Below are 27,101 nucleotides of genomic sequence, written 5' to 3'. Positions count from 1 at the left end.
GTGCTGCTTGTCTCTGGCAGCTGATGGAAGATTGCCTTACTCTTTGCTCATTAATATAAATACAGCTCATCCTCTCTTTCCATGAGCTGTGGGCCACAAAATCACATTTATGATTGTGTTATTTATAGTCATGCACATTTTAGGAATATTCCACGCACCTATTTGTGCAATTATACCTAAAAATGTAGTAATTCACACTTCAAATATTTGGGGGGAAATAGAGATTTCTAACTTTAAAGTGCATTTCAGTGCACACAACAGGGGTAAATTAAGATTAAGCACTGAACTTCAATTCTGTGTTTCCTCTCTTTGAGCTTCACTGTGCCACCTTAATATTGGGTTAACATAGAACGTACATAGAATATTTGTTACGAGATTTGTGAGTAAGTGATTCTCATCTCCTTTGTAAGGAAAATTGACTCCATTACAGGAGAGAAGAGACATCAAGCTAACATTACATGAAGTCATAATCCTCTATTGAGACACTGCACAATGACATTGTTAACATTAGTATGCAATATTTATTATAAATAAAAGAGGCTATTGAGGCTTTCAACCCATAATCAGCTCTGTGTGGATGACTTCACTGTAGGAACACAGTGGAGTTATAATGAGGATAAAAGATTTATTTATACCTAAACATGTTCTCATTAGTAATTCTGCACTAGCATGTAACAGATACAATTGAAGGACCAGTAAGGTTTTTGTGTGGGGTTTTTTTTTTTTGTTTCTTTGGGGATTTTTTGTTTGTTTGTTTTAAATTACTACTTATTGTTTGCACTTTGACTATGAACAGTTAGTAAGAAAGAAAATAAAGAAACTAATTAATCACTTTATTGTACTGTACTATTAATTCTCATGAATGAAGAATGATCCATTTTTATGGAATGCACTATCATCCCATCAGTCCACAACATGGACATCCAGTGAGCTGTTAGCTCAGACCTTGGTAAAAAGGGGAACTGCTTTTGAAGAGATCCTACCTGCATGTCACATACATGTCACAAAGCACCAGTGACATGTAAGATTTCTTATGGACCTGCCATTATGTTATACTTCTTTCCAAACACCGCATTTTATATTTCTTTTAACAGAAAAGGACTAACCCTCACTTCATGGAAGGCACCCAAATAGTTGCCTACAGACCCTTCCAGGATCTCTCATGGAGTTTGGGCTGTCATCTCACAGTCTCTTTGGAGGAAATGAAACTCAGCTTAATTCCAAATCCTCTGCACTACCTGACTTTGTCTTACTAACATAAATTTCTCCCTCCTCCCTGGGGCCTTGATTTACTTTCAGACTAGAGTTTCACATTTACTTTTGCTAGGTGAAACCTAAGAAAAATAAAGAAATGGTTCAAATATATGTGCATATTTCATGTTTGGAAACCATTAGTTTTGTTCAAAACAATCTTCTTTTCTGGTTGGTCTAATCTGTCATCTTTAATAACTTTTTGATGTTCTCGAACAGTTCTATTGGTAAAGTCTTTAAGATATTTGGGGATATTTCACTACTAATGGACTTACAGTACAAGCAGTGTCATGTTTATATATAATTTGGTGAATATTCTCTGTGTAACAAGAATCCACACCACAACCACTACTTAGCAGAATCACCAGGAACAAATGTTAAAGTAATGCATTTTTTATCTTAGAAGAATGAAGTTCTTCAGGTATTCATTTCTCATCTTGGGAATTACACTGACATGGTTCATCTCTTTCTCAAACTGTGTTTGATTACATGTAAGCTAACGGAAAAGAAAACCTTATTCATATTGAAAAACAAATCATTTAATTTAGAACCACTCAGCTCAGGAGAGAAAGTTCTTAACAACAATTACTGAGACATCTGAAGGATTCTACTCCACCTTTAGATGTAGATAAAAAAATTTTACTTTTTCTGTTAATTTCAGCAACAAAATCTCAAAGCTCTTTCTTGAAAAAGACTAACTCCTTGAGAAATACTCTTTCCTTAGCATTCTGTGGTCTTAGTCTTCCCCTTTTATTCTGTCTTTGTATAAAATTTTATTTATTCTACTGAAAGTGGGATTTTAAAGAAATAAAAAAAAGCTTGAATTTTTAAAACCAAGACATTATTCCTAGCCAGATCTGCTTAAAGGAACTAGCTGTAAAAACTTAACACAGCTGACATAAGTTTCTTTCATTTCATATGCTCTTTCTGTCACCATACTTATAAACCCACAGGCTCCATTTAAACAGATACAATGCTGACAGCAAATAAGTTCCTGTTACAATGTAATGGAACAAAAAATACAGAGATTGTATGAGTTTCATGCCATAAATACAATGTCCTGTTTAGATCTTACAACCCTAAGTTTTTTTGCCTCAATCGTGTCAAAGTGCCTGAAGTGAACAGAAAGATGAGTTTCATAATTTAGATTAAATTCTTCCCATTAAAAAAAAGTAAATATTTGCATATACATAATATTATACAAGTGGACAGTGTAGATTTTCAGACTATCCCTTTAGGTACAGATTATGAGCTTCAGCACATGAAGTGAAATTTTTTAGAAGTATTTCCAAATATATAATTTCAATTATTTTGTGCCAATGATGCACAACACAACCAGGCTTGGAAGGTGGCCCTTACTAGCTCTGCTATCAGTCAAGCTCTTAACTCTTTAACCTACAAGGGCCCAGACGAGGTCCTACTAAATGCAGTTTCACCAGAAACCAGACCCACAAAGATCTTAAATTCACTTATTGAACTAAAATTATTTTCTTCTGATTCATGCATTTTTCAGGCATAAAAATAACCCAGTTTTGTTTCTTTAATGGGTTTTTCACAGTAATCTGGGTGGCTGATGCATCTGCAATCTGACAGAACAGATATCTCTTTTTGCAGAGTGTGTGTAAGTTTCCCCATCTATCTCAGAAAAAGTCTTACAAAGCTATTCAGAACTCAGCACACGTTCTTTCCTCTTCACAACTCATTTTCCTTTTTTTTTTTGTGACAACCTAGGCAATAATTCACAGCTCACTGGGTCTCCTAAATAACCCCCTTTATATTTACATGGTAGGCATTCCCCCCATTACCCTGCGGGATTCAGCTGTATTGGCAGGCAGTCATTAGGAATTCTTAAGACCATGGAGGTTTCACATCCCCTTCTCTAGTGTCTTTGAAAACACCCTGTATGGTTACAATCTCAGCAAATATATAGAAAATCTCGACAATTTAACAATAACATAAAATGTGTCATTTTGTAATTTCTAAGTGGTTCCTTCTTTGGGTCCCATCCAGACTCACACATGAAGCCTTTATAGCTCAGAAGCATTTCTCCCAATGGAGGATTGTTATGTTTCTTTCTTTTGCTAGAAAAATGAGCAAATCACACCTGCTATTGATGAATGGTGAAAAGTCCTTTTAGGAAACACAGATGAATTAATATAGAGGTAGTAAGTGATAAGCATTATGAGAAAGAGGCTGAAATCTAACTCTCACAGAAGTGAGATTTGCACTAGAAGGTTATTTTTTTTCACCAGAACAACATGACCTGAGTACAACGGAAGAGCCAAATTCTCAGGGTTTACGGTCTGGTTCTGACTGAGGAAGCTCCCTGCAACTGACTTCCTCCACTGCCTATGGAAAATCACTAGAGGCACAGCTCTACAGCCTTGCCACTGACATCTCTCAGCTGGTCCCTCACTCCTTTCCTTCCCTAACACACGGATTCCAGGAATAACAACACCTCCTCAAATCCTTTAGTCAGTGCCAAGTTCTATTATGGAGGCTTGGAGGAATATAAAAGGAGAAAATAGAGAAGTTGGTTCATATTAACAATACTGCTGCTCAGTTCTGGGAACTCCACTTGTTCTGAAGAAATCTCCAAACAAACCTGGAGTAGCACATTGCCAATCACACCCACAGCAGTTTGCATCCCATGAGCCTTGAACTGACACAAATGTTCAAAATTTGATCTATTGACTGCACGGATAAATATTTCAAATTAATATATCAAGAGGCTTACACCAGCAAAAACTCTCAAGGAAAGTGATTTCATTTTGAAGAAATAAAAAGAATACAACCACCCTTTTGTTTACAGTTGGACTATTCTCTTTTTAGCATTATCTGAAAGTTTAATTGGGGTATCTGTTTCTTTGATGAGAACCAGAGCCTGCATGATACAATGCCTCGTATGTGTCACATACAAAGTTATTAGATATGTCCAGATTTAAGGAGCGGATTCTGAGTAATTCTTAAAATTAGAGCCATTCACACTGATCCAGAAGCCGTGACAGAATATGAAAAGTATGCAGTGACAGTTAAATCTGCAATGTCACTGTTCTTGGTAGCACAATGAGTAAGTCTTAAAAAATTAGTATATCTTAAATCTTTAAGACCATAGCCACTTCAGTATTTGTTTCCCATGCTTACAAAGTCCAAATAACATGCTCTGAACAATTCACTACAACAATTGTAATGAAAGAATAGGGTCCAAACCCCCCCAAATCGTTTGGAATTTCCTTTAATCAAAGTGAGTAGTTCTTACATTTTTTCTTATGGAATCCTGTAGCTTCTGAAGATTTCTCTTTCACTTTTAAAATATCTGCAGAATTAAAATATCTGCAAAATATCCCTTTATCATTTTAAATGCATCGGTAATGCTTTTTAAAAAGCTCATTATTTGTTTAAAGTTCAAGTAATAGAAGTAATAAGACTCTATTGAAAGAAGGCCTGGGTGCAGAGTGGTATTTTTGGATGCTAATTGGTCATGTGTACCAGCCATTCACGAAACACACGCTAAAAACACTCAAAAGTGTTCAGAAATGCCTCTCTAAGTCATAAATCTTTTACAGGTAAAATTATGTGAGAGAAGGAATAGAAAAATCACATTCAACATCTGGAGTCAGATGAGTTTACTGAAGTAAAATTGCAAAATTAAATTCAGATGAACTTAATTAAAAAAGGGATCCAATTTAATATGGACATTCATCAACTTCTCATTGAAAATCTTTCTTGCCTCAAGAAAATAGAATAAAGTATGAACACAAAACCCATATAACGGCTGAAATGAAGTGTGAAGGGATGGTCAAATAAAGAAATGCAGGAAGAAGGAACACTTTTTTCCTCATTTTCACAGACATCCATATACACACTTTCCTTTAATTGCACAGAATATTGAGCAGTTCAGCAAGCGAGCTGGTCACCAGCATGCCCTGAAGGTCCTCACTCCTTCTGAGGCATATGCTACGTATTTACTGGGAACATGAATATGCAAGTTCCTCTTTCTCTCTCCCTGTATGTTTTTCTAGTTGGCCAAATTTTTCTCCTAGCTCCTAAAGGACTTTATCTAACCCTGTTATAGTTTTTAGTGCTTAAATGTCCATTACCTGAGTGGCTCCTGCTGAAGTGAATGGGAGTTTTGTCACAGGGCTGCACCTCAGATGACTTAAAATGGATTTCATTTGCCTCAGCTAAGAGACAACAAATGCAGCTCTCTTGTTTTCCTTTGCTAGGTCACTACTGTCTTGCTTTTTTTCAGGGGAAGAAGATCTAGTAGTTTAGTCCAGCCACTTCTGGCTTTCATAAATTCTGTCTGTCAGAAGAGCATTGACTTTCAACTCTCTAGGCCACAGTGCTTACAGGTTTTAGTAATGTCAAACAACAATTTGAAAAGTTAAGAATAGTGTTGTTAGGGTCATATTATTTGCTTACAAAACTGCCTTGATAATTTGTTGTTCTGCACACTGGTTATGTGATCAAGTAACATGATATGAATGCTGTATTCTTTTATTTCTAATAAAGAACATTGCTAGAACAGTATGCTCTGAGGGAGATATACTGTCCTTTATTAGAAACACATTCCCACATTATAAAAGTCACCCAGCAATAACAAAATGTAATCTGTCTTGAGGATTCATGATAACACAGTATTATGCTCATTTTTTGTATGAATAGAGCATGACTGAATAGGAATGCTATTGTTGTTGAATACATCTTTAAACTGAAGCAGAGATTTTATTGAAGTATTTGGTTAATGATAATAAATTGCTAGAGGAACATTTCCATGTCAGAAAAGTTCTTGCTTTTGCAGAGTAATCTAATTCAAAAAATATATACTTCAATAGCCTGTAACTGTAAGGACTTGGAAGTGCTGGTACTTGACATCTGTATCACAGTGATCTAAAAGCAGCACGGGCACGACTGGCCACGCTGAGTCCAAGGGCTGGCCAAGCCCTGCCTCCAGCAGTGGCCCCTAGAGCTGCTGAGAGCAGCAGTGGCACATGCAGTGGGGTGCCCTCCCATGCCTCCCCACACTTCCTACCTCCCCAGGGACCAAAACACTCCATGAGGTATATGGCATGACAGGGAGAATAATTCTGACCACAGTATTATCACAAATAGTATAATCTAAAATTAGGCCCTTCTTCCTGAAAAAGCTGAGCACTTAAGCACCAACATTGAGTTCCTGTTGAAGAATTATTCCACTCTACCCAGCTACCATGGAAGGTCTATTCCAAATGATGCAAAACTACAGCAGAATTCAGCTGCTGCCTCTTCCCTCTCTTTTACAAAAGCTGGGAAATCATCTCTGCAGCAGGACTTCTGTGCTTCAAGATGTAGATAGATTAAATCTCCCTACAATTTCTCCACAGCAGTATTTGAAAATCTGACTCAAGGTTTGATCAATCAGAGTAGTTACAACAAAGAGAGCATTAGAAGGGAAAAATAATTTGTAATTTTACAACTTATTGCTTTGTTTTCAGCAAGAAGAAGCCACTGGATTTCCTTTTGTGCATTTTACTTTCTCTTTGGAGTCTGCCCAATGGTTACATTCTCCAAAATGTACAATGTCAAACCTTCTGAGAGCAGTTACATTAGTAGAAAGGACAATAAAAAAGGCCTTTTGATTTTAGTCTGACAAAAATTGCTCAGAACTTGTGTCCTGAGCTCCTGAGCTCAATCTCTCAGAGATCAATATTTGTTCTTATTATCTCTCTATTGTTGTATTGGTCAAGGAGAAGTGCTTCATCTTTCACACAGATTCAATTTTAGTGTAACATAACAGAAACCAGTAATATTCTAACGTGGTTTACTATGACATCTTTAGAACTTACCACTGAGACCAAATGTGAAGATCCTTAAATTGCTGGCATCAGTGTTCCCGTAAACTCTGGCACAGTTTCAGATGGGTTATCCTGCCAAAAGTCAGAGGAAAATATTCATCAGACAGATGATTATTTTTAATCACACTTACCCAGTACCCGTGAAAGCCTTACTTTATAAATGCCTACTGCAGGTTTAATGATAAGACCACTACAATAGCTCTGAATGCAACACACCTGCACATTGACTTTTCAAGTGCCTGTGAACCTGAATACTGATTCTCACAGGGTACTTTCTATGGAAAAACTGTCCTTTTATGAAAGCAATCCAACAGATTTTACCAGAAAAAAAGTAACAGTGTACTGCATTATAAGTTTTAATAAACTTCAATAGAAGAATGCCTCCTGGAAAAAAAGCAAACAAACAAAAATGCACACAGTTGGCCAACCCTAAATTAACGAAGCGTACAACTCATACGCAGTTCATTTTCCTTTCAGATCAAAGGGGTTTTGAAGTTCAAATAAATTTGCCTCCTAATAGTTTTAGTACAGGACTATCTCTCTTAACATCTGAAAAATAACATTCAGAGTTGGCATTTAACAGCTTATTTGTACTGCAGCACTTCAGGAACAAGCAAACACGTAATTTCTACCATATGTAGAACATTTCTTTCATTAAAGTACTGCTATTTCTCGACAGAAAAATAGACTTAGAAAAACTCCAGCAAAAGGATTATTTTAAAAAAATACATGTATAACATAATTATTTTTGCATAAATTTGCATATGGCACAGTAAATACAAATATGTACACGTATGCATTTGTTTCATTAATGTTTGTATGGTTTTTATACACTGTTTAAATTACTTCTGTTTAGGAGTACATGAAAACTATCTTGAAGTGAGAGCAAAGAAGAAATGGAATTGGTGACAAGAAATACATAAGCAGGTGGAGCAATGTTCTTGGGTCAGACCAGTTTTATGAACTTGTAGCACTCAAATCCAAGTTGTCTCTCTACAATGACGAAGCAAATTCCAAACAATAAAAAAAACTGTAAGGAGCCAACATCAAGTCCTAGTTGAATACAGAGGGTTTCCACGTCTCTCCTTCCCTCTTTGACTCAAGCTCCCAGTGAAAATATTACCATTTTCACTATATAACAACAAATTCCTTAGAGTGAGATTTTCAAAGACATGTAGGGAACTGGGTGTCTAATTCCCCCAAGCAGTTTTGAAAAGTGCATGATAAATATACTATATAGCTCCTTATACATCAAACAATATCCCAGTGCACTTCACATTAATCTTTAATCTAGACACTTTGATCTTCAGATCTTCATACAATAATCTTCAATGAAAGGTTCTTTCAGGGAGTTTACAGTATATTTAACACAATTTAAAAGCTACAAGTGCATTGCCCTAGCTGCTAATATCCAGAAAATGTTTTATAAATTAGATCAACCACAACCTGGCCAAGGTTTCTGTATTTTTAATATCATTGGAGGGAGATTACAACAAAAGGGTGCTGGAGGGAATGACTTAGGTGGTTAAGCACCCCAGAACCGTAGCTGCTGATCCCAGAGCTTATTCAGCGTTTCACTTTTTCCAAGGTAAGGACTTGCATCTCTCCATAGGTAAGAAAACAGCATATGTTACAGTGTATACTACTCTGTTCTGGCAGCTCTCTCTGTGCACATCTGGACATGGACATAGTTTCCATATCTGTATTTTTGCCAAAAATATTAACTGCTAGAATAGTGTGCCAGGCCCATTCTGCAGGGATATAGCCATGACTTCAACTGCTCCTGGCCTTTAACTGTTCCCTTCACTGCTGTTTACCACAGCTCCTCCGAGTTCTACTCACGAGCAGGACTCCACAACATCGGCCCTCGCTAAATGCCCAGTGGAAACACTCCTCAGAATTTGTACAGTGGATTGAGGACAAAAGGCAGTAGGTCAGTATGAAGTAAGAGGGAAAAAAAAATAGAAGATAACAACCATTATGACAAGCAGTACTTTCTGCAGGGAACCTGGTAAAAGCACATTTTGAGGAGAGATTTGAAGAAGCAGCTTTGCAGAAGCACCTGAAGTGTTCCAAAGAAGGCACAAAGGTTCTGCCTTGAAAACAAGAGTAGAGGAGGAAATCAACACAGGGTGGAGAAAGGAAAAATGAGCTGCTGAAAAGAGAAAAGGGAGCATCACCTGAGAAAAATGGCCAGTAAACAATATGGCCAAAAACAACAAAAAAAGGAAGAAACTAAGAAAAGTACTTTTCTAACATCATTATTTGAGTTAGGTAAGGTAATCTTGGGTAACGTAATTGGGTAAGGTAATCTTTGGCTTCCCTGTAATGTCCTACCACTGGAGATGTGAGACAAATTCACCAAGGAGCACAGGGAGGAAAAGGTAGCACTAAGGAAGCCAAAAGAGGAGAGCATTGCAGTATGATTATTGAAGTTAAAACAGCTGATTGATTCACAGGGTCAAAGGTGGAGTCCCCAGTCTGATTAGACTGGAGAAAGTTACAACAGAGTGCTTTGAGCAGTTCCCATTGACTACAAGGAGTGGGAAGTAGGTGGAAATGACTGTAGCGTGCTCCATGCATTCAGGGATGAGAGCCTCTTAGAAGGACAGGTTGGATAAACCCTGGGATGTTTTCAGTAAGTGAAAGGCTAAGGTAAGCTTGAAAATCTGTAAGAAAAGAGAAAGAAGAGAGTGACAGAGTGGAGGAAAAAAGGGATCAGATGGGGAAATGCATAAGGAGGGTGAGCAGAGGACAGCAGTTGGCAAACTTTGTAACTTGTGACAGGCTAGAGGACTGTTTCAGAAACAGAGCAGCCAGTGAAGGGAGCAGCTATGAAGATCATATGTTTATCATTTCTCACTGGGAAGAAATTGCCAAGATCCTTCTCAGAAAAAGAAACTGTGGTGGGAGAAGAGGCTTTGAGGAATGAGTCAAAGGTGGTGAAGAGGAGATTAGTACTGTGGTGAAGATTTCAATTACAGTAGGTAGGCAACTGATAGAATTGAGAAAAAAGAGTGTCTGTGCTATGGAGTGAGTCAGCCTGGTCACAAGGTTCCTCTGCTAGAAATACCCAGTTGCACAAAGCAACAAGCAGAGAAAATATCTATAGGAACAGTGGTCTTGGCGGCTTTGAGAGATTCAGAGAGAAGGCAGAAGCTGAACTCAATCAATTCAAGAACATCACTTGCTTTTGTGCAAGGAGACCAAGGGAAGAGAGACAATAAAGATGTTGCTGGGCATTTTCCACCCTTGCTAGACCAAGCTGTAAGTGGGTCTTTATGGAAAACTCGTGTGTGTCTCTCACAGGTGAACAGAACTTGACAAGTGGATGAATTTAATACACCATGAAGTTCCAGCACTTCAAAAATGATTGCAGGTCCACAAAAGGTCTCTGAATACCGGGTTTATATTCAGACATGACACCTGAACCGGCTGAAAAATATGGGCATATTTGTTCCACTATGCTTTTTATCTCAGAAAAATACTATGATTTGTACTTTGAGGAAAAACATATGAAATATTTCATATTCATGGGACATATTTCAGTGTGAGGACATGAAGAGTTGGTGATTTGGGTTCAAATTTCCATTTTTTTTCATGGTCAAGTCTATTCTAAGGCTAGAAAGACACATATCACATTTCTGGCAATGCAGATGGCTTTCAGCACAGAGTTTTGATCAGAGGCAGCAGCGAGCCCCTCAAAATATTGTCAGAAAAATGGCTGATACAATGGCTGAGAAAGCTATTTCTATATTTCCATGATTTCTATAAGGCAAATTCATAATCCTGGGAAGCAAAGAGAACTTGGGGATTATAGGGGCACTTATGGTCCAGAAAGCTTAGTGAAAGTAAACTACTGCAAGCACATTTAAAGGGAAACAATCAGCTGAGAGGACACAATTAATGATTCCCTAAAAATGAAATTTATATTGCAAATCACAAGGATCTGTGATGGTAGTCATGACTCCAGCTTGCTGAGTAGTGTGTCACAGATGGTATCAAGTACAACAAAGAGAAAGTCCTTAGCAAGAGGAACATTAATCTCAAGAAAACACTGACACTTTCAAAACACTTTCAAAAATTTATAGATAAGAAAGAGAAACTAATGTTTGAACTGGTAATACCCTAGAAGTTCTCTAGGAACCCAGTGCTTAATTTTACACCTTAACTTCACTGAATAGATTATCATAAAATACTCATTAATTTATGCATCATTAGATTAGTCTGTACAAACTATTTTTGTGACACGACAGAAGAAATCCAGTAGCACCAAATACAATTTAGAATGAGATTTCTCACCATTTTTCCCTCTCCTTCATGAATTTACTCTTTTTCTATTTCCATGTAAATGCACTGAATTTAACAGAATTTTCCAAAATAGTAACAATAAATTTTTATTGCTTTAGATGTATATGCATACATCAAAATGCTGCATCTAGGCACCTTGAATAAAAATTGGTGTTCATGCTTCACTACGAAGAAATGCAACTCAGTGTAGCAACATCTGCTAGTACATCTAACAGTGGAGTAAAACACTGGAAAACCACTACTGGTGTTATTTCCTCAAAATAATGTAAATCCAATGTCGAATTGGTTATGTAACTCAGCTGTCACAATGTTTCCTACAGTACAGAAAAGCTGCATTTTAATGTTTTATGAGAGAAGGAGAGGAGGTGTGAGGAGATGTGAGTTCTGTTTAACACTAAACTGCTTTTAATGCTGTGAAATATGTGGAAGCAAGGTTAATTGAAAACCTGAAGTAATATAAAAATAGGTTCAGCCTTTAACAGAAATACATATGGTGTATAAAGCTCCACTGAGCCCAGGTGGATAAGTGAACATTTTTAATGCACATTAGTTGGAGAAACGAAGAAGTAGAAGCAGATAATAAGTATTACTAAACAGGCATATTCTGAAGGTCTGGAAGAAAGATAGAAAACCACTACCATGGAAACATTTTATAGATTATTTCTCCTTCCCACCCAGAGAGTACTGAGTCCCCCACTTCTCTTTAGTTACTGGCTATGGTTATCATTGCCCCAGGGAAAAGGGGGTGGCCTTCAGAGACAGACTTGAAGCAGAATATCTGGACTCCCCCATAAAGACACAACATGAGTGAGGTACAGGATTTCACACAGCAGCTCCTTTCTGCCTCAGCACTCCCACACCCTGCAGGAGAGAAGCCCAGGACCACAGAACAGAGGAACATGCAGGTCTGCCTCTGTCCTGCAAGGATAGTTCTCTCTCCTTGGGCAAGCTTTTATTAGGCTGGAGTTATTCACGATCCCCAAGAAAGTGTAGGAATCACAGTCTAAATATGCATTTACAGCATGATGTATCCCATTCATTCTTAAAAACCATTTAATTATAAGCATATATATCTCTCTGTCTCCATAAAGAGATATATAAATGTTTTTTCATTGCCACACAAAATGATTCCTGCATTTGGTTCATCTACTACAGACACATGTGGTAAATGCCCATGCTCTCCGTTACGCTGTCCCAGGCAGCATCAAGCAGCTGATACCCCAGGCCAGGCACACCTGAACCTATTGGAAGCTGTATTCTTTTCCATTCAAATATTACTAATCTCTTCCAAAATTTAACTGTCCCCAGTTCTCCAAAAATCTGCCCTTTCTAACATAACTCAGCTTGTTTCACTGTTATTGCTACCTGGTCTCTGTTCCAAAAGGATACAAACTTCCTACCTTCTCACTACCAAATGTACACATTTAATGTGACTCCCAGGCCAATCAGTCAGAATGATAGAACTACACTAAAATATTGAGGCAGAGAAACTTCTTTACAAAGGAAAATTCCTGAAAAGGTACTTTTTATCAAGAAGTGCAAACCCCCAAATAATAATGACACATACCAGATTAAAGAAGGGCTATTACTTATTTTGTAGAAGTGATATGCTACAATTTACCATTTAAAATAATAGCTAATTGAGAAACTTTTCTTTTATCATGTCTGATTTAAGATGTCTTTAACATATTATAGCAATATTATGCTTTCCTATGTTTGAGAGTAATGGACAAAAACACCACTCCCACATTTGAAGACCATGCCTTAAGTACAATAATATATTAAAGTCTGAATGCACAGGAGGACGTATTTGAAAAGCAATGCTTGTATTTCATTAGCTGCACCCCAACCAACTTAATTGCATGTGTAGAACACACTCATTTAAATGCAACTGCATGTGTGACATAGCTTTAAAAACTCTGGCTTAAATTAACAATAATTTTTTGTACTTTCATTTTTCTTGCCACTGATTTACAAAGGACTATCAAACCCCTTTGATTTCATAGTTTAATAGCAGCATGTTTTGCTGTTAACAGGATCTGAAATATGTATTCAGGCAAGGATTCAGCACTTTCCAAACCCCAGTTTGTGAGCTAGAAAACGTCTAAACTGAAACCATTTCTCCCTCTTTACAAGGCAGTCAGCTCACATAACCAGATGTTGATAATCACACTGAATTATAACTCAGAAGTTATTAGGTTAACAGTTCAAGAAGAAACACCCACAATCAAAGCAGCGAATTCAAGCTTGTTTTTATCTAGTGATTTGCTACAAAAAGGGTGTACTACCAGCTACACCACTTGGTGTTGCAGACCTGTCTGTCACTCATTTTTGAGGCAGCCTTTTGCTTTTTTAAGACAGGAGCCCAAACCAATGAAGCCAATGGAGAAGGGTATCTGCTCCAAGAAGGATATGCCCGCATCTCCGTGAACCTTCCACAGAAACGCTCAGTCCCACAGACTCAGCATAGCAGTTCCTTGCTGTAGGCCCAATTTTTTCTCCAAATCTACCCTTCCAAACCTGGCTCTAGACATAAAGACATGTGTTTTTGGCACAAAGACACGTTGGTGTGAATAAGTGTTTAAGACATCACTTTCATTCTTAATAAAATTAAAACTCTACAGCTTGAAAGTGAAACAGTACGTCAACAAACACTTATTTTTCATCTTACATCTGCATGCATAGTGACTTCAAAGGCATATTTAGGTACTTCATCAATTTCAGAGATTCCCTTTGAAAATGCATTTCAATGAATGTTACCCTTTTCTACAGAGATTTGGCTAAACATTTTTGTTACAGCAATTTGTTTAGCACGGTAATGCAATCAGTGTCCCAGGAGGCTCATCCTTCACAAGATGCCTACCTGCAGTTCTACCTGCAAAGTTATATTATGGCATCTTCACAGCTAACAAAGTACAGAAACTGTAAGGCATAAAGCAGCACAATCGGCTGCCAGAGGCTGTCTAAAGAAACAACCAAAAAAACCCAACCAAAAATCCCCCCCACCCCAATTTTCAATAGAAATATTCATGCTATGACAGTGCTTCATTTCAGGAAGCAGTGGGCATAAGCTGTATTGCTCATTCACTTGCAACAAACAGCGAGGAGATTCCATGAGCAGTTTCTATTTCCTGGAGAAAGCAAAGAGCATTACTGCTTTTCAGAGGAAAGGTGAAACAGTAGTGATCAAGCTGTGAACTGAATAAATATAAAGACTATCAAGTGATTTACTATTCTTACTGCAGCCAGCTAGCAACAAAGTCAATCTCTTTTGCTGAGGCAGTGATTAGTGACTGCAGTTGACCTGTGGTACCTACTGCTTTCAATCCAATGGTTTGCACATTACATTAAAGGCCGAACTTACAGAACAATATATTTATTCCTCTTGAAACCATTCCAGTTTTTTTCAAAGATCTTATTTTTACAAAGTGCTTAAGTAAAGGACTACATATAATTAAATAATAACTGAAAATAATTACCAGCAAAATCATAATATGGGTCGCATTTGCATGTGTTTACATATAGATGGCTGATAAAGAACCATGAGTCTAAATCAGAATCTTGCTAAAGTGGACTTATAAGCAGGTTTTATTATTTTTTTTTCCAGTATCCTTGAAATAATTTGGATATTAGACACCTATTCTTTTTAATAGCCAGGCATTTACTTCCATTTTGTAGCTATCACACGAAGCTCTTTTTATGCTCTTTTTACAGTTCAGCTCTTCTACTGAGAGATAACTGACAGGTCTTGGAGGAAGCAGGAATCTACAGGCTTCACATTTACTATCACATCAGTTCAGTTCTGGGGCTGATTAACATCATTACGTTACACCTTGTGGCGTCCCATATGTGACAGGTGCCTTCTGAGCACCATTAAAGGTATCATCCCTTAAATTAACTGTGTCAGGAACAGATAAAAAAAGCAACAGATAGACACTGGCAAGGCAGGAGGAAAACAGACACATGCCATGATCAGATTAGCAGTGGATATTTTCCCCTGTAAGAAAACTTCAACGGTACTGATATTGCATTTTTACACGTATAGTTTCTAGAATCTTTTTCTCCATGTACAAATATGAAGATGTATTTACACTGCCAAATAAAATCACAACAGTTTTTGAGTAAGAATCAAGTGTCTTTATCAATCCCTTTATGAAAATAAACCATTGGGAGTCTGGGATATCTCACAGAACACCTTGGCTCTCCACCATTTTTGCTGATGGATGAAGGCACTGCAGTGGGATTCAAACTCCTTCAGGAGAAGCTCATACTGAAAATAAGGGACCAAAACTTAAGTGTACAAGGTTAACCTGTCATCCTAATCATCTCAGTATGAAGATGCTACACTGAAATCATTAACAAAATGTTCAGTCTCTTAAATCTTTACGCACAGCAGGCAAATACAAGTTTTAGTTCAACAATTTCAAACATGTTTGTACATTGTTGCGGCTTCAAGAGTGCTGAAAGCTATTTACTTATGTAAATCTTGAGATTTGCTACACAAAGAAACAGATGCATGTGACATTTGCAAGGCAGTGAAAATGAAGTGTCACATGTTGGCCTGGGAAACAAAGCTTGGGGGGAAAAGAAGGTGTGCCATATTACACCCAGCCCTCAACCCTGAAGGGCTGAAGGACAAACTGAAAAGGAAATCTTGGCAGCTACAGCAAATCACAAAGTGAGAACAGCAGTATGATTTTGGACAAACCTCACAACTATATTTGTCACCAGAGTACTTTCTGCACAGGGACAGTCTCACATATATTTAAAAATTAGGTTTTTTTTTTCACCTTTAAGATAAGGAATCAATAAATTATTAAGAAATCCTAACTCATCAAGAATCACAAAAGAGAACCAGAGAAATGTTTTGAGGACTGGAGAGAAGATCTTTAGGTCTCCAGTATTCCAAGAGCTGTATCTGTTACCTATATGCAAAAGAAGATTGGTGACCATAACTGAGAAAATACTTGTTACAAAGAGGTTCTTTAATACCAAGAAGAAAGGGATAATAAGATCTAGCTGCTAGAGGCAGAAACAAAGCAAATTAGAGTTACAAATACAGCTCCCTTTTTCTTAAATTAACCATTAGAAACTGTAAGGAGGACCGGTGCATTCACTAGTAAATTGGATTGGGTATGGCTTAGCACTTGTTTCAGTTAAAGAAACCTATTAAAACTCATGTTGCTGTAGCCAGGTGGAATGCCGTGATTTATGACATACAAGGAGATCAGATCAAGCCTTTAATGAAACTGCTACAAGCTGTAGGCTGTGGATCCATGGGTCTCAGGATTTTGCCTTTACTACATGACAAGTGCACGTGAACCTGTTAATGCTGGAAGTGGTATTGCCTGGTACATTTTCCACATACATTTAATAAAAACATCTGTGCAGGAAATGCTTCCCAAAGGACATACTCAGAACTTGTTTCAGGGGGCATAAGCTGTTACTCAGGCTTTGACCATTAATATATATGATTCCATTATCCTTTCTCATTAAGTAGCACTAGAAGCTCTTTTTGCTAATGCCAATAATACATGGCAGACGGGACAACCCTATCAGGTCCTTTTGGGAGGAGAGAAGCTCTTTGCTGATTAGTTTAAGTATCCTTTGAGGGACATTAGTAATCTAATTCTACCATTTTAAATAGAGGAACAGGAAAAGGCTCGCATTACTGAAATAAAAGGTATTTCTAGCATCTACTAAGTTCTAACTAATGTATCTTACTACTCCTCTTCTTTTTTGAAAATTAACATTATTTTAAAAGAGTAATATGTTCAAATGAAGGTGATAATTTTTTCTGCCCATTAATTTCACTAAAATATGTAAAGACATACTTAGTAAATCAGCTTTTTTATGTGATTCAAAGTTCTATACTGAAAATTTTAATCAAGTTTATCTATCAAGAAAACAAATTAAGATATTTGAGATGCTTGCATGAATGGTACATGTAAGTACTTCAAGATTTCTCTCTAATCCTTACAATTTTTCCATGCAAATCAACAGGAAGCACAGGCAGACTAGGCATTCACCCCTTACATGGATCAAAATTAATATTTAATATCTACAACACAGAAGCTCTAATAGTGATGTGAAATTGGGGCCTAATTGAGGAAGATCTGCTGATCTAACTAGCTGTCCTATCCCTAGGGAGCTGTTAGAAGGCTGTAAGTGACAACATCGTAATAATCTTCAACATATTTATTAATTAGCTATGGGGTTATGTTATTGAGTCATCAGGAAGTTGCATTTCATGTAAATAGCAACACTATTAACTCTTTTCTAATGCAATAGCCATGCCCATAGGTTGCTGCTTTCACTCCTCCATTTCTGACCATATTGCTTCCCTAAACAAACTGTGTGATCTGAAAAGAATCAAAGAAGTTTGGCATCATCTGTGAAGTTGTTATTCCTCCAGGGTTAAGTTCAGCTCTGTGAAGAAGGGTCTCAAATTCCACTTGGGTGTCGCACAAGAGAAAATTTCATCCTTGTGGTTAAAGTCACCTCTGAGTTTCTGCAATGGGGTATTGCACTGGAGGGTGACAAACGCACTCAGTTGGACCAAGAAGGGAAGAGGGCTGGAGAAAACCATTATCACATGTCACAAGCCTCCCTCAGCACCCATTCACAAAGATATGTTGTTGGAGCACATAAGTGTGGCTCGTCAGATGCAAAAGCTTTTGCTTGTATCTCTAGGAGTCTCTGCCTCCATTTTGAGCCACCAGCCAAAGGCGAGCTCTGCCTTTAGCGCTTGTCTGACAGTGCTGTGCCCACACACTCTGTGCTCCGAGCTCTCACAGAGCAGCCCCACACCCAAACGCAGCAACTCCGCCACGGCCTGCAGCCCCTGGGACAGAACCCCTGCTCTGCACACACCGCCCCTGCCCCAGCCTGGCGACAGCTCCTCACTGCTCCCTCACCCCAGGGCTGCTCTGTAGCACAAGGCTTTCCCACCTGCACTCGTTTTCTTCTTGTACTGCTTTGAATGAAGTCATAAACCCCAAACATGGGGCAGAAACCATGGATGTATTTTGATGCAACCTCAGAGCATCTTAGAGCCCTGTGTCAAGGTAGCTGTGTTGGGTGACCCCGGCTGGCCACCAGTCACCCACTGCCACTCCCTCACTCCCCTCCTCAACAGAGCAGTGGGGGGGAATGAGACTGAAAAGCTCATGGTATGAGATAAAGCCAGGGAGATCACTCACCAATTGCCATCAGAGGCACAACAGGCTCAGTGGGGGGAAAATTAATTTATTGCTAATTAGAAGGGTTTGATGGTGAGAAACAAAGACTAAAATACCTTTCTCACACAGTTAACAGCTGTCAGGGCTGTTCCACATGCTTTTTCCCTCATGCCCACCGCCTGTGGGGCTCTGCTTGCTCTTACACACGTTCCACAGAGGCTCCAGCAGCTTCTCTGAGGGGCTCGGCCGTGCCCCACGGCGGACACTGGCTGGGGCAGCCCCACACTCCCCTCACGGGGGTCCCTGCACCCACTGCAGGGAAAAAATTGCAATTTCTGAGGTGACCCAAACCACAGGAGACCCTGTGCCTCAGCTAACACAGATGCAGCTACACAAGAACCCCCACCTCAGACCATTATGCTCTTTTCCCTGCATGAAGAGAAGCTTTCCTGTGACAAGCCCTCAAGCTACATGCATGCCGTCAATAACTCTTGCAGAAATTACAAGTTATTATACATAAATTGGGCCCTAATTCTGGAGTAAGTATCCACACATATTCTAGTGCTGTTATTTTGAAATGTATAATGGTATAAAGGTTAATTTGAAAGGAGCACCTCTCCACCAAACCTAGCAACAGCTTTAGAGGCTTCGCCACCTCTTAAGCCCTTGCAGGTGAGGCAGCCTCACCATGTTGGAGGCACTGAGGTGAACAAGCTCCTGGTGAGTGATGCTGCTGCCCCTTGTTCTGCACACTGTGGTTCTGTCAGCAAATACAGAAACTGCACCCATTTAAAGAAGAAAAATAATGTACAGCTACATTATAGCACCCTCCATCTTTTTTTTTTTTTTTTGTCAGTGATAGCTGTCAAAAACAGTTCACTTGTAAGTACAACAGGACTTGTAAGTACAACATCCTGGTGTTCTGGATGTCCTCAGGACAGCTGTGACAGTCGTCAGACAGGAAGGGTGCACAATTTTGCAGAAGCATCACCAGTTCCTGGGTCAGTATAGGAACTTGTTGGTCTGGGACTTGTAACCCTGGCACCAGACGCACAACTAAGACAGAAGAGCAGCCTGAAATCCGGTTTTGGAGGAGGGAATATGTCTGCCAGCATTGTGATTTCTGCAAGATAACATGTGGAATGTAATTACAATGATAAATGAATTTTTAAAGAGTCTATGCTATCTCTAGAATTTGTGCCAGGCGTGGTTCCTGCTTCAGAGCAGGAGCTACAGCAACAGTTCCTAGCACTGCAGCATGCATTCCCAGGAATGATTTGGGATGGAGACAAGGCAGTACAATCAGAGTGTGAGGAAAGGAGTCATGCCTTGGAAGAGGAACACTTCAGAAGGGTCTGTCTATGAAAATCAGCTGTTCTTACGTCCTCTAATGGAGATTTCTGAGCCATACTGATGCACAGTATGGGAGACCAGATGCAGGCTTTTCATAAGATAATAAGCCTGTGCTTGTACCTTTGACTCCTGAGAAACCAGGGGTGGAGTTGTAATACTTTGCCTGATGCCTCCTCGGTAGCAGATAAATGTGCTACTCAGGGATACATGAGGGCTTCTCCCAAGAACCTGAGGCATACAGCATCTGTTTTGAATTTGTACAGATGTTTCATAAGGACAAGGCCTGTGGCCTTGATGATACTATCACAGATCTAATGAGATGGACAAAGCAAAAAAGGAATGGATTACATTAAACATATGAAATTAACGGTGATTAAGAGAGGGAAGTTCCATGGTAGAGCAGTGAACCTTTTGGAGTCCTGACACATGCAGTAAACACCCCAGATAAGGAGAGAGGTGAGAGCTACCAACACACAGGAGGCATCCTTGGTCTTCCACATTTCCTGTTTGATTCCCCTCAGGGACACTGCTGGCAACTACACAAGAGAACAAACCATCCAACATATGCACTAGGAGAGGTACAGGAATACAAGAACTGCTTGAAGCAGCAACATGGTGCTAAACTGATGTCTCACAAGTCTATGTTAATGTTTGCTAATACATTAACTTCACAATATCCAAATCCTATGAAGTCTCTGGCAATGAAAACATTGACCTTCATGATGCATAGTTTTGTGTTTTTTCTGATAATATTTACTAGCTAATTTGCAAATCTTTCAGTCATCAGTACAAATTAACAAAAACTCTTGGGTGGGCATTAGGGTTTAAAATTTGTAATTAGCTCTTACCTACCTTCAGCTTGAAATTAACTCTGACACTAAGGCAAATAAAACTCAAAAAAATTCATCATCTACTCTGCATTAGCAGAAGTATCAGTTTTCTAGAAATAAATGTTGACTACAAAAAGTTTTGAGTATTTCCCTCTTCTTACAAACTTCAAACCCAATCTTTTATCACAAAATCTAAAGTATAATCAGAAAATAATTATATTCTAGCTGGGTTGTAAATTAAATCAGAATTGCTAAACACGAATTGCTATCTCAGACTGGATCATTACTGTACTAAAGAAAATTAAGATGCACAGGCTCCCTCCTGAGCTGTGTACTGACATGCAGGATCCTATGTGTTCTGCCAGTTACAAGAGGAAATACAGACATTTTGTAGGATGCAACAACTTTTCAGCCTTCTCAATAAAAGCCTCCACGTGCAACACCTTTTTCAAACCATCAGTAAAACAGGTGGACTCACATTAACCTGTGAATGATTCACAAATGTCTAATATTTTCTGTACCACCACTCTGCCTCCTCCTCTCCTCGCCCCATAAAACCCCAACCACCTGCAAAGCCCCACTTGCTTCTGGAGTCAATATTTCATTAATTTTCTGTGGCATCAAAATTACAATTTGCTTCTCTATCTCCCAGGGACAACGCTGTTGCTGCTGTTTTGGTATACCTGCTGCTCAATTGTTTATTTCTTTACATCTTTCCCAAATTATTTTGTTTCCTGAGCAGCCTTTACACTCTCTCATGCTAAGAGTACAGTACTTCAGAGGGCTATGCATTCCTCAGGATGCCATTCTCTCAATTCATCTTTCCTTCCCAGATACAAGCTCCCAAGAAGAAGGAAAAAACCAAACCAAACCAAACCTTCCTGTCCTACCCATCCCACCCTTCCTCCCAGTGTCTCTGTAAATACAACTTTGCAGACTCTTGGCCCATATTTTCCTCCTATTTTGTAAGGTAAGCATGAAATCATTGAGCTCAATGGGATGGAGAGTATACTCGTTGCCACTTTGCCAGAAGAACTAGAATCCAGTCAGGGATTCCTTTTTGTTTCCAAACCTTTTTGTGCAAATGCCTCAAAAAATTTAATTCGGAGTTAAAAAATAAAAAACAGACCTGCAAAAATATATTTGTATGTATATTGATTTGTCAGAAACAATCATTATTTTGGATCATTCCATGTGTTTGAACTCAAAAATTAGTTTTAGTTGCACAATTTAAAGTGCTTTCCTGTGATCTGCTGTAGAAACTACCAGAACTACCAGAGAGAGAGAGAGTGTGAGTATCTAAATAGAAAAGCCATGCATGTTTATACACAGTGGTAGATAAGAGTTACTTGGAACACAGCTGTATTTCTGTGGTTTCCTCATTTTCTCATTGCTGGGTGCACAGCACAACGGTGCTGGATGATCCGAGCTGCTGACAGCAGTAAAAAGCCCCATTACTGCTGCTCTAGATATGTCAGTACTTACCATCTGAGAAGATGGGCAGATCTGCTTGTCTGAATGAAACAAGGCAGAGGAAAAGGAGACTATTGCAAATCTGGCTCTGCAGAGTCTAAGGAATGAAGTAGGACGTGGCATAATCAGAACAACTGCAGAGGAATGTCACATACTGAGCACAACCAGCCAGCACAAGAGGAGCAACTTGACCTAATCTTTCCATACAATTTGGGGGATATAAAAAAAGGAAAAAAGACTCAGTGATCAGCAGCGCAAGCTGGTCTCTACATTAAAGCTAATCTGGACCAGTGAATAAGAGGGGAGGGAAGAAGCATTATCAGAGCTTAGCAATGTGCATGAGGGAAGGCAGAGCAATGTAAAAAATTCATGGCTAGGACAACCACAGGAAATGATGTGCTGCGGGCAGATGTTTGTTTTAAAGTTTTCCACAACTCTGACTATGCACAAGAGCAGCAGTGCTCTCAGTATGCTCGGAACCACAGCCAGAGGAGAGCAGGAGCAGCCACGAAGAGAAAAGCTTCTGAAGAACACCCCTTGAAAAGCCAGCTGCTTACTGTCCTTGCAGTGCCAGCTGGGCACGGCCCTGCCCCTCGGCTGCCATCCCCAGCCCCTGTGCCAGCCTCACCTGCTGCCTCCCCTCATCAGAGAGCATAACCAGGCTTTCAGTCTGGCGGTTCAGCTCTCGGCTTTGGCCCACTGTCTTATAGGGACCAAAACAGATCTTCAACCTCCTTTCCCATTCTCTAAGATTAATAAATTGGAATGGTTTAAGTCAGAGGTATATATAAGGCCTCTTGTATACCACAGGTCATTAGCTGCTCCAGTATTGAGCTTAAAATCTTGTGTGTGACCTTCCAAAAAGGCGCCTAGTCCTGACCGCAGCTTATTGAGAACTGGAAAAACCTCTGCACTCCCCTAGGTTTGTTCAAGGTTAATGAGCACCCCTGTTCACCTTCTGTTTGATTTCTCATTTGAATTTATTATGTTTCAGTTTCCAACTGATGATTCTTGTATGATTTTACTTCCTGGATGAGATAACTAACACACTCTTCCTTGTGGAGGGGAAACACTACAACCATCTCATCTTTTTTTTCAGCACCTTTCTTGATTTGTCACATCACTTATAAATTTGAGCTACTGAACTAGACAGAGCATTCAAACAGAAGAACCATGGATGTTGTATAAATTGTTTAGACCTAAATGATGGTTAATACTTTCATTGTTTACTAAATGACTTTAAACTATTGGCTTTCTTCATGTAATGAGTAGGTTATCCTGCATCCTTCCCAGGACAGAAAATAAACAGTAAAAGCACACTTCAGTCTTAATACTTTATTGGTGATCTTGCCACTCCTGTTGACTAACAGGCAAAACTACAGCTAGGACATAATCTTTTCCTAACTGACCCATTTTTTACCTATATCAACTATGTATTTTCTCCTGATAACTCTACCTTTCCATTTCAATTTTCTCTTTCATGAATTCTTTATATGGATTACTGTTATTTTTTCCATTATTACAAGGTCTGTTATTAATTTCTTATCAGTTCCAGTTGTCAGTTCAGACCCAAGCCAGAGCAGTCCTTAAGCCAAATGTTTGCTCATTCTTGAAAGAACACTTGGAACTTTCTGGACACTAAATGCATTCTTCCTGAGCAAACCCAGATTTAAACTTCTGTTTTCGTCCTGTGTCATCCCACCACCCCCACACCCTCTAAAATTTCACATTGACAAATTCTTAGCAAAACAGACTTTTGGAAAGACATTTTCCTATGACCAGGGCTGCCTCCTTTAGTGATGTGGTATCACAAACTGCCAAGTTCTGCGATTAATATTTCTAATATAAAATAGCAGTTTGACATTTTGGATACACAGCAATATGTCTCAATTAAAGGATCATAAATATAGAGAGAATGGCATTACAAGAATGAGTGTATTAGCTTCTGGAATTCTCCTTCCATTTCTTTTGCTGAATAGCACATACAAAGGGTAAAGTTAAAAAATTACTTTCCTGTGTATAAGCAGTGCAAAAATCTGTACCTAACACTTGGCATATGAAGCCACAAGTGCATTGTCCATGGAGCTTTTGAAAACTCTGACTGTATTTCATATGCACAAGTACACACATTATTGCACACATGCTCCTTTACAAATGGGCTTTAAGGCTGAAAGGCTTTCAGACAAACGATATAAATATAATAAAGTGTAATTAATTCTTTGCACACATTATAGCAATATGTTCTATTACTTCATGTCTAAATTTTAGAACCATTGCATTTGTTCAAACTTTAAGTGTCAGTGGCCAATAATATACTGAATTCAGCTTTTGTGTTTCACATTGAACACATGCTATGTTCTAATTCAGTGTTTTGAAATAAATCATTTACTTTCTAACTTTTCTTCCTTCTATCATCAGAGTAATTTAACACATGTCGTTTCCTGCAATGTTATCCAATTCACACATCAGCAGGTGGTATACAATTTTTCCTTATTTCCCCCCTTTTTTTACTGTATAGCTTTTTGTGTGTTTAGATAGGACCCGTCTCACTTAAAAAGCAGAGTGGCACTGTAGAACGATGACAGTTTCTACGACATGTATCTCAGAGTTTTAATTACTCTTGTCACTGCACCATTTAGTAACTATTTTACTTAGAGATCACGGCTTTAAACTAGGGACAGGTTTAGCATATGGCCCATATTAATACATTCAAAGAGCAATTACCAGTATCAAGCAAGCTAAAGCTATATGGGCCAATCCATGTGCATTTGCTTAATGCAAATAACAACAACAAAAACGTAATTCATCACTCGCATGATCCCACATGTCAGACACAAGCATGTACTTCTGCACATTCTTCCACTGCCTTATAGGGAGACCTTTCATAGCTGTTCCTGGCTACTTTGCCTGCTGCAAATAATTACTTTTGTCAATAGAGTGAGGATTTTTCTCAGATTACTTTTTTCCATTTCTTCTGAACTAATCTTCTCTACATTTTAACCAACAGGAAATACAATGGAAAAAAAAAATGCATGTAGACACAATGATAGAAGGGCTTGGAGTAGAACCAACAATTAAGAGAAGACACTCACAAAACACCAAGATTAGTATATGGACAACTTCTTTCAACCCCCACCAAAATACCAAAAACCAGAAAGGTCCTAAAAGAGGTCACATAAACCAGAGCCATGTTGCCAACCATCACTGGAGTTGAAAGAAAAGCTGTGGTGAGTCAATCTCGTATCTCTGTATTCTTTAAACACATAAGTTCATCATCCTTTAGCAAACTACACATAAAGCAGAATAATAGCTCTACACAGCTTAAATGAAGAGTTGGGTTTTTCAGACGAACATTTTTGTTTCCTACAGTAGCAATTATAGGAGACACTAGGAGTTGGCTTGAAAGCTCAGTACAATCTATAAACACTTATTCATAGAACCACTGGGTGGACACTGTATCGGAGCCAAGTCTTACATTCAACATTCCCGTTGTGAAACAAGTCTGACATTTCTGTCTGTCTCCCTTTTTTTAAAGGACAAATCAATTTGTAACAGAGAGACAGCAGTTTGCAACCAACTGTGCTCAAGATCAAAATGAATTAATGATATTGAAATAAAGGTAACAGTGCAGTAAAGAGCAAAAAGTTGGAAATAGAGTAATATAAAATGGAGATCTGAATTAGAAAGGCACACAAAAAGAACATGGATTAGTCAACAAAGCTCCTCTACTTTTCCTAATTTCCTCTTACTAATTCTTTGTATTGTAGCAAATTGATCAGTGGTTAAACACATGGTCAGCTCTTTTAAAAAAGATTGCTATCTTTTGTGTTTGGCTTGAAGCTAATGTTATCTAGTCTTTTAGAAAATGATACTGGATATCCCTTTCAAACAACGCCAGTTCTTTATCTGTGCTGCACTTTGTTGTTATCCTGCTCAGATGTATCTCACATTTCTTGTGGGCAGACATTATCTAGGGATCTGGCATCACTTCTGAAACAACAGGATTACTGCATCTCTCACCTCTTCAGAATGAAAAAAAAAAGTTTGCTTGCAACCTAAACACGTTCATCCGAGGGCTTTATCAGCTCACATTTCTACATTAGCAACTTACAGTTATGTTCATGAATTAAACAAAAATATCCATAATACGTATTGGGAGCATTAGTAACAATAAATACTTGTAACAAGGAGAGACACCAGCTGAGTTTCAACATGAATACTCATGCACCCCTTCGAAACAGAGCGCTGCCCTGCAGCTGGGCTGAGCAGGCACAGCAGAAGGTCCCCACAGCTCCGAGCTGTGAACATGCCATCAGCCCTCGGTGTCCCACAGGCTGCCAGCAGGCTTGACAGTTCAAGGAGCAAAAACAAGCTCAGGGCAACTAAAGCAGCCTGCAGAGTGTTCCACTTGTGCTAGGATTGTCCTGGTAAGGATCAGTGCAGAGAACTGAAAACACATCTCTGGCAATGGCACAGTGTCTTTGCACTGCATATGGGGCAGAGTGGGACTTCTCAAGCCAGCTTTTTTAGCCTCCCATGATAGTTGAGGTGCCTTTCCTAATATTGGATGCATTATTTTTTTTAAGCTAGTGCTCAGGTCAATCATGCTTGTTGGAGAAAACCCATCTGAAAAATCCCTTCTTTCCTGACTTGGGACAGAGTCTAGAAACTAGCTGAAACATCATATTAGGACAATACAGAGGAATGAACTTCTTGTCCCTCCAGTTTTTCTCTGAAAGGCACTAGATTTTGTACAAAACACTTAGACATAGAATCAGATGCTGGAGTCCTGATGTTCCGAAAAAATTTCTGTCTTAACTTCTAAGCTACAAAGCTACCCTTTTTGTTCTGCAGAGAATAAAAGA

General features: G+C 38.8%; 1 protein-coding gene across 1 annotated transcript in view; it reads right to left on the bottom strand.

The window, feature by feature from the left end:
- Window positions 1–27,101, bottom strand: part of SEMA6D (semaphorin 6D) — a 216,845-nt gene that overhangs the window by 124,145 nt on the left and 65,599 nt on the right. Inside the window, exon 3 of the mRNA XM_042039073.1 lies at window positions 7,080–7,160. The gene's annotated coding sequence lies outside the window, so the exon portion shown is untranslated. The remainder of the gene's footprint in view (window positions 1–7,079; window positions 7,161–27,101) is intronic.

The sequence above is a fragment of the Corvus kubaryi genome, unplaced genomic scaffold, assembly GCF_017639235.1.
Source record: "Corvus kubaryi isolate FWS band 111438036 unplaced genomic scaffold, C.kubaryi_AGA036_p1.0 37394, whole genome shotgun sequence".
NCBI lineage: Eukaryota > Metazoa > Chordata > Aves > Passeriformes > Corvidae > Corvus > Corvus kubaryi.
The sequence above is the reverse complement of the archived record's forward strand: the minus strand, read 5'-3'. Positions and strand labels throughout refer to the sequence as shown.